Source organism: Apium graveolens, chromosome 11 (assembly GCF_009905375.1).
Source record: "Apium graveolens cultivar Ventura chromosome 11, ASM990537v1, whole genome shotgun sequence".
Taxonomy (NCBI): Eukaryota; Viridiplantae; Streptophyta; class Magnoliopsida; order Apiales; family Apiaceae; genus Apium; species Apium graveolens.
The window spans coordinates 44,828,422-44,849,812 of NC_133657.1; the positions used below are offsets into that span (position 1 = coordinate 44,828,422).

The 21,391-nt window shown below is 39.2% G+C and overlaps 2 non-coding genes across 2 annotated transcripts; both read right to left on the minus strand.

Annotated features, from left to right (window-relative positions):
- Positions 1 to 9,819: 9,819 nt before the first annotated feature.
- LOC141699421 (small nucleolar RNA R71) lies at positions 9,820 to 9,926 on the minus strand. Its single transcript, XR_012565885.1, has one exon. It is a non-coding gene; the product is annotated as a small nucleolar RNA R71 (small nucleolar RNA).
- A 10,097-nt stretch (positions 9,927 to 20,023) lies between these two features.
- On the minus strand, positions 20,024 to 20,130 carry LOC141699291 (small nucleolar RNA R71). The gene has a single exon (XR_012565764.1). It is a non-coding gene; the product is annotated as a small nucleolar RNA R71 (small nucleolar RNA).
- Positions 20,131 to 21,391: the final 1,261 nt, after the last annotated feature.

Here is a 21,391-nt window from a genome sequence, read left to right on the forward strand (position 1 = left end):
TACCTAAAAATGTAAACGGATATTAGTCATGTCAAAATATGAAAAGGGATGTCATTGAGCAGGTAAGTAAGTATTCTACATGGTTGAAAATGAAAACGGAAAGGTGAGGATTAAAATTTTGGCGATTACGACTTGTAGATGACCCAAATAGGAGTAAGAGTTAATTATAATAAATTTTGAAGGAGGATTATCAAGAACCAAGTTAGCCGTCATGCGACTTGAGGATTTTGAGTGATAGATTAAATAAGACCGATTATTTATTATACAAATGATAGATGTTCACTCTAAAAAAAAAATTTTTGAACGCAGAAGAGATAATTGGGACAGAGAGACCCCGTGACGACTGGGCCGCACAAGGATCCAAGATTTAATTTCACAACGGGACTATTTCCAAAGATATTTTGTGAAAAAAGACGGACAGAGGCACGACTTAGATACGTCTAGCGGCTTACCTTTTATTTGGAAAGGTTTGGGGAATCGCCTATTGTTGACGGATAATTCGTGTAGATGTACTTACCATGCTAGCATACGAAAAATAGTCATCGATATCCCTTATGAATGACAATGTGAAAGAATGAAGGATGTCATTATCAGAGCTGATAGAAGGCAAAGAAGATCGTACATTCCCTATAAAGGCCACTGGTAGCAGGTACCGATAAACGCCAATATGTCTAAGGCACTAGCGAGAATAACAAGTACGACCCAGAAGGTATCGTAGTACTATAGATATTATACGGGGAATGATTAAAGAAGTCCGACCGATAACGGAAGTTGAGCGTCCTACGAGTCTAAACGTGTCAATCAATTGCGTTTTCAAACCCTACTTTTTTTGAAACTGTTGTGTTGTGTTTGTTTTCAAATAATGTCGATATATACATGATGCTATATTTACGATGTTTTACGAATTATGTTATATAATATTATACGATATGATAATGATTTTGGTATATGAATATTACCGAATTTCAATTGATAACGCTAGAGAGTAGCGTTGTATATATGAGGAGAATATTTTAGACCGAGGATCGGTCAGTATATTTTTATGAAATCCCGAAAGTATTCCGGAGGTGTTTTATTTAAGAATACAAACGCTATAGTAGAGCGTGATATATAAGTTATAAGACCGAGAGTCAGTCAGTTTTTATAAAGTATAAACTCGGGAATCATCTCGGAGATGTTTCGGATCATTAAAAGTCCGTACTTATTTTATTCCAAGGGACTCGATGTCCACTTGTGAAACATTATATACCTCGAACTTTCATTCAAGCGATTTTCAAAGATCGTATTCCCTCAACTGTATTTTATTATTTGAATAATAAATATTGATTAACTATTCATATATTATGGGAGAAGTATTCTCCAACGATTATTTATTTCAAACCTGATTAAATATTAAAGATTATTAAATTACTAAAACATAAACTAGTTGAGGAATATTATTTCAATATTCTTTTAAAAACATAATTATTCGAGGTTTAATTATTTAAGATTTGATATTTAATTATTAAATATTTATTAAATGATTTATTTATGATTTAAAATTCATAAAACCTGATTTAAAATACTTTCTGATTTTCGGAAAATCATTGGAATAATTTCAAATCGTCGGAGAATATTATCTCTACTTATTTTAAATATTTTGAATATAGTTTCAAAAGAAACTCCCCTTATTTACTTATCTGTTGACAACGGTCAACTCACATCCTTAGTACTTCCTCCGAAAAATTCGGAAGTACGTATACATATACATATATGCGCTAATAAAACAAGTTATTTCTATCAACAAGAGAAACGCTTGGGGGAACTTCGTTGTGGTTCGAGTTCTCAAGATATGATAGAATTTTGTTAAAGGACAAGGGAGGGGTAGACTCTAGTACTATGTGTGCTAGATGGACTACCAAAGGTACCGCGGGCGAAGGTACTCTATGTACTCAGGAACTTGTGAAGTATGTGTATACCCAAAAATGGGACACGTATCCCAAATACGGCAAGGGTGATAACCGGGATACGAAGGTGTAGTCCTTCTATTAGTAGAAAAGGTTACTATTTCCGTAGTACGACTGATCATCATATGCGGTGGCTCCAACGAATGTCTTATTCTTCCAATTGGGATTGTGATGCAATACCGTAACCCGATCCTAGGTGCTGGGTTTACCATTAAGGTTTTCGCAGAATAATAATCCATTAAAGAATTATTTTCATAAGAAGGTGTGTATCAACAAGGAAAACTATTTTTGAAGAAAATGTATTTATCATATATGACGTGTTACTTGAGTTTATCATACAGTCATTTCATACTGTACATTATTATGCTGGGCATTATAACTTACTCTTGCTTTCTTTTAAATAACACAACACAACAAATAAATAGTATGCCGGTGTGGGACTTAATCGCTTGCAGTCATGGGGAGAATCCCTGGCAGCTTTGTCTCAAGTGGGCAAGAGTATCAGATAGGTATAAGATATCAGTCGTAATTATTGTAACTTCATGTAGAGGTTATGAATAATTGTTTGAGATCCTGTAAAGTATATTTGAGTGTAATAAAAGAAGATTACATTTTGTACATCATTTCTGAGGCTATAACTTGTGTGTGTGTGTGTGCATGAGATTGGGGTTTGTTGGATTATTGAATCTATACATGTTACACATGAGTGAAGGATGGTGTGAAGACCTAGATTCCTGACCCCGAATTTGGGGGTGTTACAGTATCTCACCCACAAGCCAATGGGCAAGCGGAAGTGGCAAATCCAATAATCCTGGATGGACTAAAGAAGAGGATTGAGAAATCCAGGAATAATTGGGTTGATGAAATACTCCCAATACTTTGGGCTTACAGAACTACTTGTAGAGTCACTACCGGAGCCACTCCCTTCATGTTGGCGTATGGGGTATAAGTAGTTGTCCCTGTAGAAATATCACACTCATCTCCCCGAATCCAGGCTTTTAATATTGAGGAAAATGAGGAGGGGCAAAGATTAGCCTTGGACTTAATCGATGAAGTACGGGATGAAGCACATGCGAAGATAGTGAACTATCAGAAGAAAGCTTCATTCTATTATAACCTAAGGGTTAAGGAAAGGTTCTTCAAACAAGGAGATTTAGTCCTTAGGAAAGTGGAAGCCTCTGGAGTATGGCAGAAAGGAAAGCTTTCCCCAAACTGGGAAGGGCCCTATAAGGTTAAGAGCGTTCAAGGTAGGGGAACCTATAAGTTAGAGACTATGGCTGGTTTTGAAGTCCCGAGAACTTGGCATGCACAAAACCTGAAAGTTTACTATGTGTAAATCAGTTGAACACGATTCTCACTTGTCAAAATGACAAGTAGGTTGAAAAGCACCTTGAAGCTTTTCTTGCGTAGGATTTTATATTCTAATTCTAGTAGGATTTACATTGTTGATTCATTATTGTTAAGGGTCGAACCCATACCATGCAGGGTTTTGGAAAACCAAACTTTATATTAATGAGTTTGAAATTATTTTAACCTTTGGATATTTAAGTTGTGGTAATACTTTGTGTGATTTTAACAAAAATCATGTTTTAATCGTGAAAAGAAGAAGACTTCAAGAATTTTTCTATTATATGGAATGCTTGTTGCACAACTCAAAGGACCAAGTTGTTCAAGTCATTGAACATTCTCTTTAAAAAGCATAATAAGTGCTGAAAATTTAAAGGAGAAGGGTATGAAGAAGAAAGCAACATAAATAAACCTCGAAGGGTAATAAGTTTCGAATACAAACAAGTTTAGAATACAGTAAGTTATGAATAAAAATAACAAACTAGAAACACTATTCCTCCATTTGAGAGCCCTCCTTCCCCTGTTCCTTCTCGGCACCTTCCTTCTCAGCATCCTTCGCGGGAGAAGCAGGAGGAGAGGCAGTGCTGGGATCCAGAATACGATCATCAGGCTGGGGAGAGTTGAAAAGAGCATCCAAGCTATCCTCTGTCTCTGGCTGCTCAGGACTTATAAAGTCTTTGGGATCTACTAGGCCAGGATGCTTCTCCGAGACATCCTTCACAGCTGCATCCCATCCCTGGGTAAACTGCAGAGAATAAAGACCCTCATCATGGATTTCCATGAGATTCTTGAATTTATTAGAATCCATGTAATCATGAATGAGTTTTTCCTTATCACTCCTAAGCTTAACCAGCTCGGAATGAGCCTTAGATAGCTCATCCTTCTTCGTATCCAGCTTCTTCTCCAGGACCTCAACTCTATCCTTCCACTTCTTCATCTCACTCTCAAACTCGTCTGAGTTCCCTTTCCAGGACCTAGCCTGATGGAGGGCCGCCTGGAAGTAAGTGTTGCTCTGCACAAAGAAATGTGAGTTAACACAAGTTTATAAAAAAAAGAGGAAATTCATAATTTAAAGAGAAGAGAAAGGGATGTTATCGCAGCTTGGGCTTGAGAGCCCAGAAGCTCAATGGTCTCAATGTCACTCCCGTGATGATGTCAATGAAGTCGTGGGGAGTGATGGAGTGGTACGACCAGTCCTTGGCATGTTTGGTGGATCCAACCATGATAGCACTTCTTCTAAAGCCCCAGTTAGGCCTAAAGGAGTGCGCCTTAAGTGGAGGACCCACATCATCCCCCAGCTCTACAACAGGGACGTGGGGCCTAAGGAAGGTGGGAGCATCAGGCTTGCCCCTGGGGTCTCTGTTCAGCTTGGCGCTTTTCTGGCGGCCAGATTCCCCCTCCTTAGGCCCGTTGATATTGTTAATGGCCTCACAAGCTGAAAGAAAGATAAGAAAAGTATTAAAACTCTGGAAATAACAAAGTTGTAATAAAAGGGAGGAAATAAATAGTTGCGCAGATATAAATTTACCCTTATCACTGGCCTGAGAGAGACCAACTTTCTTCAACGAGAACTCCTCTAAAAGGGTCCAAGTATCTGTTTTTCCGTCATCTGAAATGAGGGCTTGATAGGCCACCTCCTCCTCATCAATTAACCTGATGCTACCAGGTCTACCATCTGACACTTTGCAAAAGGGCCTACGGAAGAGTGTGGCCCAATCACCCCCAGCCCAGGTCAGCCTAACAAACTCGTCCCTCCACTTAGGATTATTCTCAACTATAGAGTTGCTATAAAAAATATGGGGAATTTTGGGCCATTGACGAATTAAAACCCAGCCCAGTTGACCCAAGGAACTGTTATAAAATTGGAAAATTTTCCTAAAGACAGCTACGGAAAGAGAAAATTTATTTCTAAGACACAGAACCATAAAACAAATAATATTCCTCCATGCATTAGGAGGGAGTTGACATGGGTTGATTTTTACCTCTGCAAGTAAATGAGGAATAAATTCGTGAAATGGGAACCTAAGACCTGCGGTCAGGGCTCCTCGATAAATAAACAGAGTGTCGCCCTCCCAGTTACATGTCCTATCCCCAGGGGCGGCTGGGGTAATCCTAATGTGGGGTGGAAGTTTATACGTGGTGTTCATGGACTCAATACTACCCTCAAACTCGTAAAAAGTGTTGTCGTGGTTGTATGAATCTAATTCAGATAAAGAACGATATTCATCACCTCTAGAGTTTATCATATCAATTAAAGAAGTGTACGAAGATTAGATTTGAATGGCAATACCTCTCTTGGAAGTGTTCATCTTCCCTAAACGAGCTAGGTCTCGATCCACCATTGATGTTCTTCAAATGAATGCTTGAAACCCAGAAAAAGCTTGAAGGTGGTGGAACTGCGGTGGCTGAGGTCGCCGGAAATCGCCTTCCTAAGAGAGGAAACTTAAGAGAAATTTGAGAGAGATTTTGAGAGAAAATTTGAGAAATGAGAAGTGAAGTGAGGATTCTCACTTCTCACTTCTCTTTTATAGGAGAAAAGCTTGGAATACGAGGCGTTTAAAGCCCATAAAGCAAGGCCCAACTTGAGGAAAGCCCACCATGGGGAAGTTTCAGGGATATTCTAGAAGCAGGAATGGAAACTGAAAGGTCAAAAATCGACCAGAATTTTGAAGAAATAGTTCGATCAGAGTCCTGATCGACAAAAGGTAGGAATCTTGATTGATATTTCATTTGATTAAAAGGGTAAAAAGTCACTTAGTTCGATCAGAGTCCTGATCGACAAAGTGAAGAATCTTGATCGATATTTTATTCGATTAAAAGGGTAAAACGCCACTTAGTTCGATCAAAGTCCTGATCGACAAAGGGAAGAATCTTGATCAATATTTCATTTGATTATAAGGGTAAAAAGCTACTTAGTTCGATCAGAGTCCTGATTGACAAAGGATAAGTTCCTGATCGAATTTTCATTCGGACAAAAAGGAATAAGCTTGTTTAATTCGATTAGAATCCTGATCGATTTCGATCAGGATTCTAGGCCTACCTCACCTCAGACCTCACTGTCAAAAATACACTTAGTTCGATCAGGATCCTGATCGATTTTGATCAGGAATCCTGGTCGAATCATGATCGACTAGAGCGGCAAATCTTAAGCTAGTTCGATCAGGATCCTGATCGATTTTGATCAGGAATCCTGGTCGATTTTGGCACAAATCATGGTCAAAATTCCATCGACCAGAGAGACAGAATGACAGCTAGTTCGATCAGGATCCTGATCGATTTTGATCAGGAATCCTGGTCAATTTTGGCATAACTCCTGGTCGAAATTCTATCGACCAGAGAGGTAAAATGGCAGTTGATTTGATCAGAATCCTGATCACTTTCGATCACGAATCCTGATCGATTTGTAACATTTCCTGATCAATTTTACACGACTCCTGATCGATTTAGAGCCGTAAATTGAGAATAAATCCTGAAAAAGGATAAATTCTGAAAATTAAGGAAAAATCCCAGAATAAAGGGAAAAAATTCCCAGAATTAAGGGGAAAATTCCTGGAAATTAAGGTAATTCCTAAATAATGGGGGTTAAAGCAAATCATTGTAAATGTGTAGGTCGCTCCACACTTTACGCAAAAATAATACCCTGTAAGGGAACAAATGAACTTAACTCCTATAAAATCTTTTGCGGTCTCCCAGAAGTTGGGGTGGGCAAATGATATGGGCCTAAATATATCCTAGATAAATAAGTGATTTCAAATTAATTAGGCCTGATATGGTCCAGTAATGAAGCCCAGTTAACAAGGCCCAAAACCATGAATATTAATTAATTTCGTAATTAATTAATAAGGGAGAAAAACAGTTATTAAGATTAGTCCTAGTGGGATATAAATCCTTGTAGATTGGCCTCCAAGGACCTCATAGGATAGGGAATCAGCTTCCTACTTCCTAGGACTCCAAAGTCCATTCTAATTCAGAGACTTGCCTACCAAGTCTCTTAACCCAAGTCCAATTCAAGGACTCCTGACGTATAAATAAGGGGTCTCACCCCCACTAATCAGAACTACATTTTTTGACTTGATCCTTGGCAATCAACAAGGTACGTAGGAATCTTGTTAAGGTAGATTGAGTCACGAAACACAAGAGCAGTCAAATCAAGCCTCGAACCTCACGTTCCTTAGTAATAGATACAACAATTATTATACCTTAGTTTTTGTTCCATAACAGTATCAGAGCAAAATCTGAAAGCAAATAGATTAAAGATCTTGGAAGAATAAATACACAGAAACTCAGCAGTATCAAAATCCCTACCTTTGGCAGATCTAACTACACACTATGGAAAAAGAAAATGATGTTATTCATCAGGATGGCCAATCAATTATACATTCAGATCCTCAAGAATGGCCTTTCACCCACATGGTAAGAGTTGAGGAATCTACAGATGGAGACATGGTCATTCCAGTACATTATGCTCCTAAAGATCCTTCTGAATATTGATAAGTGGAATTTATATCCACTTAGAACGCTTCATATCGGCCTAAGTTGGTGTTTTGGACTCAAGTATTTAGTTTTTTAATGTGTTTTTGTGTTGAGTCGTTGCAGGGCACTAGTCAGGAGGTGAAAAGGATCTTTACAATGATTTTATGCTAATAAGAGGTTATGAATGGAGTTGTGGAAGATCGCACGAAGAATGGAGTGCCAAAAGAAGAAACTGCAGGAAAAGAATAGAAGGCCAGCGCACCCGCGCATGGTCAGGAGCGCCCGTGCCAGTTATTCCAGTAGGTCAGCGCGCCCGCGCTCCAGTGCTGTGCGGCCGTACCAGTACAAAACTGCAGAATCCTGATTTGATTATGAGATGGTTATTGCGAGAGCTCAGATCATCCAGGGCCTTATATAAAAAGATAAGAAGACGTTTTTAACAAGAAGAAAGCCAGGGAGAACATTAAGAAGACCTAGAGCACACGAGACGGCTAAGGAGAAGAAGATTTAGTTTTATACTTTTGTATTCTTCGATTTAGGAGATACTTTTGGATGCTTATTTTGATTTGTTCTAAACCCTAGTTATTTTATATTATCTCGTAGTATTCTGAACTTATTTATTATCATGTTTTCATTGGAACCCATGGTGATGATGTGTTCGATCAAGAACAACTCATTGTCATGGGGTTCTAGCGGATTTATTTATGCACTTCAATAGTTAATTGTTTTAAATATTTAGTATGTGGTAATTTATGGTTCCCTAGTTTGGTTGTGCTTATTCGTCTTTGATGCGTAGCTAACATCTAAGATTGTTTGTTAATCTCTATTGAAGCGACAGTGAATATAGAGGTTTAGAACTTGCCATGCTAGCATAGGTTTATGTATGAATTGACATGCATAATTCGTGGAGTAATTTCAACCATCTTACACACCCTATATAATTATAATAGATAACTTGTTCTTAAACCGTTATGTTTTCAAATCTTATAGACATAGAGGGTCTAAGCATAATTGGTGTATACTCAACTTCTATCTTGATTTTGGATGCTTAGTAGTAGGGTATACGTATATCGAAAGATAGCGTATACTAATTTCGTGTTATATGATTAGTTATCATCACCATCGCATACTATTGATAAAGATAAAAACTTTGAATGAAGTATTTAATAAAGTTAAAATCTCATGTTTTATTCTCATATAAGTAATTCACTTTTAATCTCTTAGTTAATGCATGCTAGTACAATCTCTTAAGTAATTAATAAACTTAAATTTGTTACTTGTCTTAGATGTGAACGATAATCATACATTATCACATAAGTGCATAATCTGAACTTAACCTAAACCAGTCTCTGTGGGAACGAACTTGACTTAAATATTATATTACTTGTGATCGTGTATGCTTGCGTGTATTTTCGTGTGTGTTCGGGGACTCGGTGTTAATTTTTAGTTTATGTGCTTGACATCAGCGGTCGTTAAAGTTCACTGACTCGGATTACTTTACTTACTACGATTACTTTGTTGTATTTCAGGTACTCTAGATAGCGTGTATGCGAACACGTTCTCAGTCTCGTAAGGAAACAATTGAAGAAGATATGAAGTTGAAGAATTGGAAGAAGAAGTTCTTGAAGAAGTTAAGGAAGTCAAAGAAGAAGTGATCATTACAATGGGAGAACTAGCAGCAACAACGAAAGTGTTGATGGATTATTCTCAACCAATGATCAATGACATTTAATCTAGCATTGTCAGGCCAGCTATCGCATCTAATACCTTTGAGATCAAGCCTGACACAATTCAGATGGTACAGAATTCAGTCCAGTTTGGGGGTGCTCCAACGGAAGATCCCAATATGCATATTAGGGATTTCATCGAGATCTGCGACACCTTCAAGTTCAATAATGTTTCTGAAGATGCTGTGAAAGTATGACTTTTCCCATTCTCTCTGAGGGATAAAGCTAAGAGCTGGTTACACTCTCTACCAGTTGGTTCTATTGCGACTTGGCAGGATCTTGCTCAGAAATTTCTTACTAGATTCTTCCCTATGGCATATATAACTACAATCAGGAATGCTCTTACTCAGTTTGCGCAGCAATCAGGTGAATCTCTATGTGAAGCCTAGGAGCACTACAAGGAGATGCTTAGGAAGTATCCTCATCATGGAATGTCTGACTGGATGGTGATAAATTGCTTTTATAACGGTTTGGGAGCACAGTCAAGACTTATGCTCGATGAAGCATTAGGTGGAGCCTTATGGGCTAAGAGCTATGAGGAAGCCTATGAGCTAATTGAGATGATGGCTGCGAATGAATATCAGAATCAAACTCAGAGGCTACCATAAGGCAAGGTAGCAAGAATTCTGGACGTGGATACAGCTACCACTATCACTGCGCAGCTAAAGGCGTTGACTATGAAGGTCAATTCTCTGACCAGCTATGGAGTTCAACAGATAATGAGTGTTTGTGAGCTTTATGCAAGATCGCATGTGACGGAGCAATGTGATATATCTAGTGAATTAGCTCAGTTTGTGAGCAACTTTCAGAGGTCGCAGCAACCTATTCTTGCTACTTATCATCCTAACAACTGCAACCATCCTAACTTCAGCTGGAGTAATAATCAGGGTGGTATGCAACAGCCACAACAGCCATACCAGTAGTTTGGAAACAAGCAACCAACAGTTTACACCAAGGCATCAAATTCAGCCACAGGGGATACAACAACCATCTCACGGAGGTGCCGGTCCATCCTCGAATGAAAAATCTGAATTGGAGGAGTTGAGGCTTATGTGCAAAAGCCAAGCGGTTTTGATCAAGACTCTGGAGAATCAAATAGAGCAAATTGTTAACGCCTTATTGAACCGACCACAAGGAACTCTTTCGAGTGATACAAAAGCTAATCCAGGCAAGAGGTAAGTCAAAGAACAGCTTAAGGCAATCACCTTGAGGTCTGGAAAGGTCGCTAACCCTGAAAATCATCAAAACAAAGAAGCTGAAAATTTTCTCCAGAAGGGCAGTGTGCCCGCGCCCATAAGGAGCGCGCCCTCGCCCATAAGGAGTGCACCCGCGCCCTCTCAAATTCCAGAAATTGACAATTTTGCTGATTCAGCTGAGAAAAAGGATGGTGAAGCAGAACCGAAGAAGAATATTGTTAAAAACACTGTGCCTAAGGATAATACAGGGGATAAACAAGTTTATTCGCCTCCTCTATATCCTAAAGGGCTTCAGAAGCAGATGTTCGACAAGCAGTTTGCCAAGTTTTTGGAGGTTTTCAGGAAGTTGTACATTAACATACCTTTTGCAGAAGCTCTAGAACAAATGTCGATCTATGCTAAGTTCATGAAGGGTATTCTATCTCGAAAGCTAAAACTTGATGAGTTGGAAACCGTTGCTCTAACAGAAGAGTGCAGTGTTGTGCTGCAACAGAAACTTCCTCCTAAGCTTGAAGATCCATGAAGCTTCACGATACCGTTTACCATTGGTAATCTATCTTTTGACAAGTGTTTGTGTGACTTGGGTGCTAGCATCAATCTAATGCCCTTGTCCATTTTCAAGAAACTTGGTCTTCCTGATCCAAAATCGGTAAACATGTCATTGCAACTGGCTAACCGTTCCATCACTTATCCGCGAGGAGTAGTGGAGGATGTCTTGGTTAAGGTGGATAAACTCATCTTCCCTGCTAATTTTGTCATTCTGGACTTCGAGGAAGATTATAAGATTCCCATTATCTTGGGGAGATCATTCTTAGCTACAAGCCGAACTCTGATCGATGTATAGAAGGGTGAGCTTACTATGAGGGTTCATGGTCAGGATCTGACTTCTAATATCTTTAATGCAATGAGATTCCCTACTGATGAAGATGAATGCTTTAAAGTAGAGTTGGTCGACTCTGTAGTGACTTCGGAGCTTGATCAAATGCTAAGGACTGATGCCTTAGAGAGAGCCTTAATAGGGGAATCTGATAATGAAGATGAAGATGGGGCAGAGCAGCTGCAGTATTTGAATGCTTCTCCATGGAAAAAGAGATTGGACTTTCCATTCGAGTCTCTTGGATTATCATATCTTAAAAATTCTAAGGAGCGTCTCCAACCATCTATTGAGGAAGCCCCCACACTTTAACTAAAACCACTACCTAAGCATTTGAGGTATGCGTTTTTAGGTGATGCATCTACTTTTCCTATTATTATCGCATCTAACCTTTCTGGTAGTGATGAAGACAAGCTCTTGAGAATTCTGAGAGAGTTTAAATCAGCAATCAGGTGGACTATAGCAGATATCAAAGGAATCAACATTTCTTATTGCATACATAAAATTCTGCTTGAGGAAGGAAGTAAACCAACCGTTGAGCAATATAGGAGACTCAGTCCTACCATGAAAGAGGTTTTGAAGAAGGAAATTCTTAAATGGCTGGATGCATGGATCATCTATCCGATTTCTGATAGTTCATGGGTGAGCCCGGTGCAGTGTGTGCCTAAAAAAGGAGTCATTACAGTTGTTGCTAATGAGAAGAACGAGCTCATTCCTACTCAGACAGTCATAGGGTGGAGAGTATGCATGGACTATCGAAAGCTGAATAAAGCCACCAGGTAGGAGCACTTCCCGCTTCCATTCATTGATCAAATGCTTGATAGGTTGGCTGGTCATGAGTATTATTATCTTCGGGATGGGTACTCGGGCTATAATCAGATTTGCATTACCCCAGAAGATCAGGAGAAGACCATCTTTACTTGTCCTTTTTGCACTTCCGCTTTCCATTGTGTTTCTTTCAGACTTTGTGGTGCACCTGCTACTTTTCAGAGATACATGATGGCCATATTCTCTGATATAATTGCCACTAATGTGGAGGTGTTCATGGATGACTTCTCTGTGTTCGGGACTTCTTATGATGAGTGCTTGCATAATCTTGGTTTTGTGCTGAAAAGATGTGTTGAGACCAATCTGGTGCTCAACTGGGAAAAATGTCACTTCATGGTACAATAGGGTATCATTCTTGGGCACAAGGTGTCTAGCAAGGGGCTTAAAGTGGATAAGTCCAAGGTGGGGGTTATTGAAAATCTTCCCCCACCAATCTCAGTTAAAGGAATCCGCAGTTTTCTTGGTCATGGGGGTTTTTATCGGTGATTAATTAAAGACTTCTCCAAAATTTCTAAACCCTTGTGCAAATTTGATGAAGAATGTTTGGCTGCTTTCAAGAGTTTGAAAAAGAGTTTTACTACAACATCTTTCATCTTTTATTACTGCACCCGATTGGAATGAACTCTTTGAGATGATGTGTAATGCTAGTGATTTTGCAGTTAAAGTTGTTCTTGGCCAGAGAAAGAAGAACATTTTTCATGTGTTTTACTATGCTACTAAAACCCTTAATGGTGCTCATTTGAATTACACTACTATAGAGAAGGAGCTTTTGGAAATTTTCTATGATTTTGAGAAATTTCGATCTTATTTGCATGGGATAAAAGTGACGGTTTACACTGATCAGGCTGCTATTCGATATCTAGTCTCGAAGAAAGATTCAAAACCTCGCTTGATTCGATGGATTCTATTGCTTCAGGAATTCAAGTTGGAAATCAAGGAAAGAAAAGGTACGGAAAATCAGGTAGCGGATCATCTCTCGTTTGGAAGATCACGACATAGTTTCACAAGATAAGACGTTAATAAATGAATCTTTTCCCGATGAGCAACTTTTTGGGGTGCAAGAAGAAGAACTATGGTTTGTAGACATTGTGAACTATCTTGTGAGTAATGTCATTCCCCCAGAACTCTCTTATGCTCAAAGGAAGAAGTTTCTACATGAGGTGAAGTGGTATCGATGGAATGAGCCATTCTTGTTCAGATAGGGAGCAGATCAGATTATCAAGAGATGCATTCCATAGAGTGGACGAAGGGTATTCTGCGAGCCTGTCACGCCACTGTGTATGTTGGTCATTATAATGGAGAAAAGACAGCTGCCCGTATTCTTCAAGTGGGGTTTTTCTGGCCAACTTTGTTTAAAGATGCTCATCAGTTCGTGTTAAGATGTGATCACCTCCAACGAGTTGGAAATATGTCCAAGAGAGATGATATGCCTCTTAATGTGCTTCTCGAAGTTGAGATTTTCGATGTTTATGGAATCGAGTTCTTGGGGTCATTTGTCTCATCATGCAATAATCAGTATATTCTTTTGGCGGTGGATTATGTGTCTAAATGGGTTGAGGTTAAAGTTTTTCCAACCAACGATCCTAAGGTGGTGATAAATTTTTTACATAAGCAGATATTCACACGTTTCGGTACTCCAAGGGTCATAATCAGTGATAAGGGGTCGCATTTTTGCAATCGCAAGTTCACTGCATTGATGAAAAGGTATCATGTGAATCATCGTGTTGCCACAGCCTACCATCCTCAAACTAATGGGCAAGCTGAAGTGTCTAACCGAGAGATCAAGCGAATCTTGGAGAAGGTTGTGAGTCCATCAAAGAAAGATTGGTCGTTGAACCTAGATGAAGCTGTTGGGGCCTATAGAACAACATTCAAGACTCTTTTAGGAATGTCACCGTTCCAGTTGGTGTATGGGAAGGCGTGTCATTTTCCTGCGGAGTTAGAGCATAAAGCGTATTGGGCTTTGAAGAAGCTGAATCTGGACATGGCAAATGCTGGAGAGAAGAGAATGCTTCAACTTAATGAACTCGATGAGTCCCGACTACAGGCTTATGAGAACAATAAAGTATACAAATAGAAGGTCAAGAGATGGCATGATAGGAGGTTAGTGCACAAGTCATTTGTTCCTGGTCAGCAAGTTATATTGTTCAACTCTCATCTCCGTCTTTTTCCAGGAAATCTTAAGTCAAGGTGGTCAGGTCCATACATTGTGAAGATTGTGTTTCCTCATGGAGATGTGGAGATTTTTTATAAGCATCTGGACCAAGCGTTCAAAGTAAATGGTCAGAGGTTGAAGCATTACTATAGTGATACGACGAACCTTGAGGTGGTGAGCGCCGTTCTTGTGACAACTTTATTTCAAAGTTTCACGTCAAGCTAGCTACGTAAACCAAACGCTTCATGGGAGGCAACCCATGCATTATTGTATTTTTGCTTTCGAAATAAAAAAAGAAGGACAAAATTCAAAAACCAAAAAAAAATTCAGAAGTGCGGCGTGCCCGCGCTAGGTGTCTGGAAAAAAAGAGAGTGAAAAATCAGAAAAAATAAATTCAGTTACAAATCAAACCCTGCTCCTTACCCGAATTATACCCTAAAACTACCCATTATCTCATAACCCTAAACAACACCCCACCCATCATATACCTCTCATATATATATACATCTCTTCTTATATATACAACCATCTCATACTTACGAAACCCTAGCCTCTCCTATACAATACAAACACCCAATGCTCTATCACTTATTTGTTATGGCACCCAAAAGAGCACGAACCGTGGGTAGTAGTAGCACTAATCCCTCATCTACCGAGGATTCTAGTGTGGAGGCACGGCGAATAGATTTTCTTCTCCGGAGGCACAGGCAGAGTTTACCCAGTTGATGTCTAAACTGGTTATGAAGGAGAGGGGTTTCTTACCCACGACTAAGGATGGGAAGATTTTGGAGATGATTGTTGAGAAGGGATGGCAGATTTTCATGAGACACACGCTGCAGTCCCGTTGAGCATTGTGCAAGAATTTTATGCAAATTCTAAAGAGGACAGGAATGGGTTTTCTGTAGTTCATGGGTTGACTGTTGATTATACTCCTGATGCTATTCGTCTGGTTATTAATCAACCCATGAGATTTCCGACTGTTGAGGATTGGGTGCAGAAGACTAGGGAGGATTTGGACTTGGATTATATTGTGGCAGAGTTGTGTGTTCCAGGCACGGAGTGGAAGTACAAGGCGGGCACGAATGAGCCGCTTACTTTTTCTATTTCGTGTATGAACAGCTATGCTAGGTATTGGAACATGTTTGTGTGTGCTAATATCATGCCATCTTCGTGTTTTCACGAGGTTATTGTGGATCATGTTATTCTGCTGTGAGGGATTTTGAATGAAGAATATGTTGATCTCGGCTACATGATTCATCAGAGTATGCTGTATTTTCTGCGAGGGGGAACCACGGGGGCGATTCTTCATGCCTCAATTATTATGAAGTTGTGTGCTTTGGTTGGTGTTTGATGGCCCGAGCATGAGTATCTATAGATGTCGAGTGCTCCCATTGATAGTTCGACGATTTCAGTGATGCAGGAATGGTATGGTGGTAAGCCGATGAGAAGGGCTTGGGTTACACATATGATCATCTATCGGGTGGCCAGCCAGCTGATTAGACTTATGTAAGGGGTTCTTCTCAAGCACGTCAGGCAGCTATTAGATCCTCTCGTGGAGCCTCTAGATCTTCTCGTGCTTAGTAGAAAGGGGATAATTCTGGACTTGGAGATGCGCAGTACAGGTGATTGACTAGGCGCATGGATTCAATGCACGACATTCACAGTCATTTTGCTGCGGATTTGACACAGGCTTTGGGTACTTCTTTCCGGGCATTGGTGTCGAGGTCGATTGTCCTGTATTTGGAGCTGATTTTATGTACCCGCCACCTGATTCTCCACCCTAGGAGGGTGATCCCACCGACGACTAGGTATGCCTTGTAACCTTATTATTACCTTCAATGAGGACATTGAATATTTTAAGTTTGGGGGTGATAATGTAAGGATTAGTAGTGTTTCGTGTTCATATAGATTCATATTGTATGTTTAGTTGTAGTCTGTTCAGTATTTTTGCATGATTATTCATATAGGTCATATTTGTTTGCAAATTTGTTCATGTAATTATGTGAGTCCATGTAGTTGCATTTGCATACATATAACATGATCCCGTAGGATGAGCTGTTTCTGATTCGTAGGTTGGTGTTGATTTGAGAGTAGTGATGTCTTATAGAGGGAGGATTTAGTCCTAATGAATTGATTTGCATGCTCGGAAACAAAGTTTTTTCATAAGTCTTATAGGTATCTTTTGAACTAGATCATCATCATACTTGTTGTTTGTTGGAATTTAATCACTTGGTTATATTTAGAATTTTTATTATCGTAATGACGTAGGAACCCTGAATTTTTAAACTAGGGAAAACCATGGATGTCATTGCTAGTTGTGAATAAACTTAGGGGTCAAATGGATAGTAGTCGGCTCATATTTTTATAATTAGTCTAGGGTTGAATGAGATGGAGGGAAACACACTCATTCAGAATCATTGAAAAGCAAAAAAAAAAGAAAAAAAAAAGAAAAAAATTGTGTTAGTATATGTAGAATTGACCAAGGGTGAGATCTTTAATACTTGAGCAATTAAGTTCTAGGGGACTTTGTGCCTAGTAACCTAGGGCTTGTATAGACTGGGATCCGCTAACCTAACACTCGCCACATGGATATTATTGTATAAGTCTTTTGGGACCTCATTCATTGCACGGTCAAATAAGCATTTGTGTTTGATGTGTTTCAGTATTATAGCATGATCCTTGTATAAATCTAGTAAAAATGAGGTGTTGTGAATCCTTATGTGTTTAATGTCGATTCTATTTATAAATTTGTGATTGTTTTGGCGAAGGATAGGATATGGTTATTGATCTAGTGTTGAGAGTATATCTGATAAGCACCTCACACACGCACGTTTCTGGTTTGTATGTTGGTTTATGGGATTTAGTTGAACTCTGTTTAAAGTCATTGCATTCTTAGATACATTGCTTATTGATTTGGTTATGGTTATTCTGAGGGGATCAGTGCATTGTCATTTAGTTGCATTTTCACGTAGTTGCATTCATGTAGTAGTTTTGTTATTAGTGTCGAGTCTGTTTATGCTTGAGTACAAGCATCGATTTAACTTTGGGGGTGTGATAAGTGGAATTTATATCCACTTGGAATGCTTCATATCGGCTTAAGTTGGTGTTTTAGACTCAAGTATTTTGGTTTTTTTGATGTGTTTTTGTGTTGAGTCGTTGCAGGGCACTAGTCAGGAGGTGGAAATGAGCTTTTGTCAAGTGGAATTTATATCCACTTATAACGCTTCGTAAAAGCTCGAATTGGTGTTTTGTACTCAAGTTATTTGTGTATTTGATGTGTTTTTATAGTGTTTTTCATTTGAGGGCATAGATAGGAAGAAGAGCTGGAAATTGCATGATATATGCTTGGAAGAGTGTGAGGATGAAGCATTGGTCAAGTGCACGAAGAAACCAGCAAGAGAAGGAAAGAAATAAAGAAATATTATTTTTTTCTAGTAGCTCAGCGCGGCCGCGCTACACTTGGGAGCGGCCACGCCATACTCAGCGTGGGTGCACCAGATCCTAGGGCGGCGGCGCTAGGTCGTTTTTCCAGAATCCTGTTTCTAATCGAATACTGATCTGCTGGACTTCTGGATGATTTGGATTGCTATATACAGACTCCTTAAAGACAGTTTTAACAACAGATCCTAAGGAGAAGACAAGAAATAAAGAAATATTAATTTTTTCTAGTAGCTCGGCGCGGCCGCGCTACACTTGGGAGCGGCCACGCCATACTCAGCGTGGGCGCGCCAGATCCTAATGCAGCCGCGCCAGGTTGTTTTTCCAGAATCCTGTTTCTAATCGAATACTGATCTGCTGGACTTCTGGATGATTTGGGGTGCTATATACTGACTCCTTGAAGACAGTTTTAACAACAGAGCCTAAGGAGAAGACAAGAAGAAGACCTAACAGCACAAATTCAACGAAGGAAAAGAAGAGCTTGTTTTTACTTGTGATTCTTTGATTGAGTTGTAATTTTGATGCTCGTTTTTTTATTGTTGAACCTATTACTCTTTATTACGTACTTTGTGATTTTATTCATTTTATATAGACCTTGTTTATTATCATGCTTTCTTTGGAACCCATGATGATGATGAGTTCGGTTATGAACTAATCGTTATCGTGGTGTTCTAGCAGATTTATTTATGGATTTCTTTAGTTAATTTGTTTTGATATTTTAGTGTGTGGTGATTGTATGATATCCTAGTATTGGTTGTGCTTATTCGTCTTATGTTTGTCGCGAACATATAAGATAGCGTGTTAATCTCTATTGAAGCAACGGTGAATATAGAGATTTAGAACTTGCCATGCTAGCATAGGTTCATGTATTTTTTATGTATGATTCATAGGTAATTTTAACCATCTTACTTGCCCTATGTAATCAAGATAGATAACTTGTTAATAAACCTTTATGTTGTCAAATTCTATTGACATATAGGGTCTCAACATATTTGGTGTCTATTCAGCTTCTATCTCTTTTGTGGATGTCTGGTAGTAGGTTATTCGTACAACGAAAGTTGGCGTTTACTAGTTTCTTGTTGTCTGATTAGTTTTCATCACCATTGCATGCTAAGGTTAAGAACAATGACTTTGAATGAAGTATTTAATGAAGTTAGAATCCCATGTTTGTCTCAGATAGTAATCCAACCCTTTTAATCTCTTAGTTATTGCATGTTAGTTAATTCTTAGTTATAAAATATCTCAAATTGTTATTCGTCTTAGCATTGAGCAATAACCATATCATTTTTGCATAAGTGCATAAATATTATGTTAACCAAAAGAGTCTCTGTGGGAACGAACTAGAAGGAATTCTATATTACTTGAGAACGCGTATACTTACGTGAATTTTAGCGCGTGTTTTCATCCTAACAAGTTTTTGGCGCCGCTTCCGGGGACTCGGTGTTAATTTTTAGTTTATGTGCTTGTCATCAGTGGTTGTTAAAGTTCACTGACTCGGATATTTTACTTACTTGGGTACTTGTCGTATTTCAGGTACTCTAGAGGGCATTTATGCTAACGCATTCTCGATCTTGTAAGAGAACGCTAGATCGAGCGGAGGAAGAATTTGAAGTAGTAGTTGAGAAAGTTGAGGAAGAAGCACTCGTTGCAATGGGAGTTCAAGCAGAGAATTTGAAGGCTTCGATGGACTATTCTCAACCGCAGATCAATGACATTTAGTCTAGCATTATCATACCAGCTATTTTGGCTAACACATTTGAAATAAAGTCAAGCACGATTCAGATAATACAGAATTCAGTTCAGGTTAGGGGTTCTCCTATAGAAGATCCCAATATGCACATCAAGGTTTCATCGAGATCTGCGACACTTTTAAGTTCAATGGAGTTTCTGAAGATGTTATTAAGCTGAGGCTTTTCCCATTCTCTCTGAGGGATAAAGCTAAGTGCTGGTTACATTCTCTACCGCCAGGTTCTATCACCATATGGGAGGATCTCGCTCAGAAGTTTCTCACTAAATTTTTCCCTATGGAGAAGACAGCTGCAATCAGGAATGCTCTTACTCAGTTTGCGCAACAATCTGGAGAATCTTTGTGTGAGGCTTGGGATCAGTACAAGGAGATGCTTAGGAAGTGTCCTCATCATGGCATGCCTGATTGGATGATCATAAATTGCTTCTACAATGGTTTAGGAACACAATCTAGACCCATGTTCGATGCAGTATCAGGTGGAGCCTTATGGGCTAAGAGCTATGATGAAGTTTATGGGTTGATTGAGCTAATGGTTGTTAATGAATACCAGAACCCAACTCAGAGAATGCCTCAAGGCAAGGTAGCAGGAGTTCTAGAAGTGGATACAGCTACTGCTATAGTTGCTCAGCTTCAGGCTTTAACGATGAAGGTTGATTATTTGGCTAATTATGGAATTAATCAGATCACAAGTGTTTGTGAGCTTTGTACATGTGCGCATGAGACTGAGCATTGTGTTATTTCTTGTGAATCAGCTTAGTTTGTGAGCAACTTTCAGAGGTCGGAGCAACGAGCCCCAGCCACTTATCATCCAAACAACCGCAATCATCCTAACTTTAACTGGAGCAACAATCAGAATACGGTGCAACAGCCTTATCAGCAGTATGCAATAAAGCAGTATAACCCTCCTGGTTTTCATCAACCGCAATATGCAACAACTCCAACTTCAGCAACTACCACAATCTAATGAAAAATCTGAATTGGAAGAGTTGAGGCTCATGTGTAAGAGCCAAGCGGTTTCTATCAAGACTCTGGAGAATCAAATTAGACAGATTGCCAATGCTTTGTTGAATTGACAACCTGGTACACTCCCTAGTGACACAGAAGTTCTAGAAAAGAGGGAAGCAAAATAGCAGGTTAAGGCAATTACATTAAAGTCTGACAAGGTTGCAAACCTCGAAAAATCTCAAGATCCAGAATCTGAAGTTGTGGCTGAAGAAGATGTGCAGAAGGAAGCAGAGGTGGAACCAAGGAAAAAAGCTGTTGTCAACACTCCTCCTGAGGGTAATACAGGGGAAAAATAGGTCTATCCTCCACCTCCTTTTCCTAAGAGGCTGCAGAAGCAAAAGCTGGATAAGCAATTTGCTAAGTTCTTGGAAGTTTTCAAGAAACTTCATATCAACATACCTTTCGCTGAAACTCTTGAACAGATGCCTTACGAAGTTCATGAAAGGTATTCTCTCTCAAAAAGTGAAGCTCGATGACTTAGAGACCGTTGCTCTTACGGAGGAATTCAGTGTCGTGCTGCAACAGAAGTTGCCTCCAAAGCTTAAAGATCCTGGAAGCTTCACTATTCCATGCACCATCGGAAAATTGTCATTTGACAAGTGCTTATGTGACTTGGGATCTAGCATTACTGATGTCTTTGTCTATCTTCAAGAAG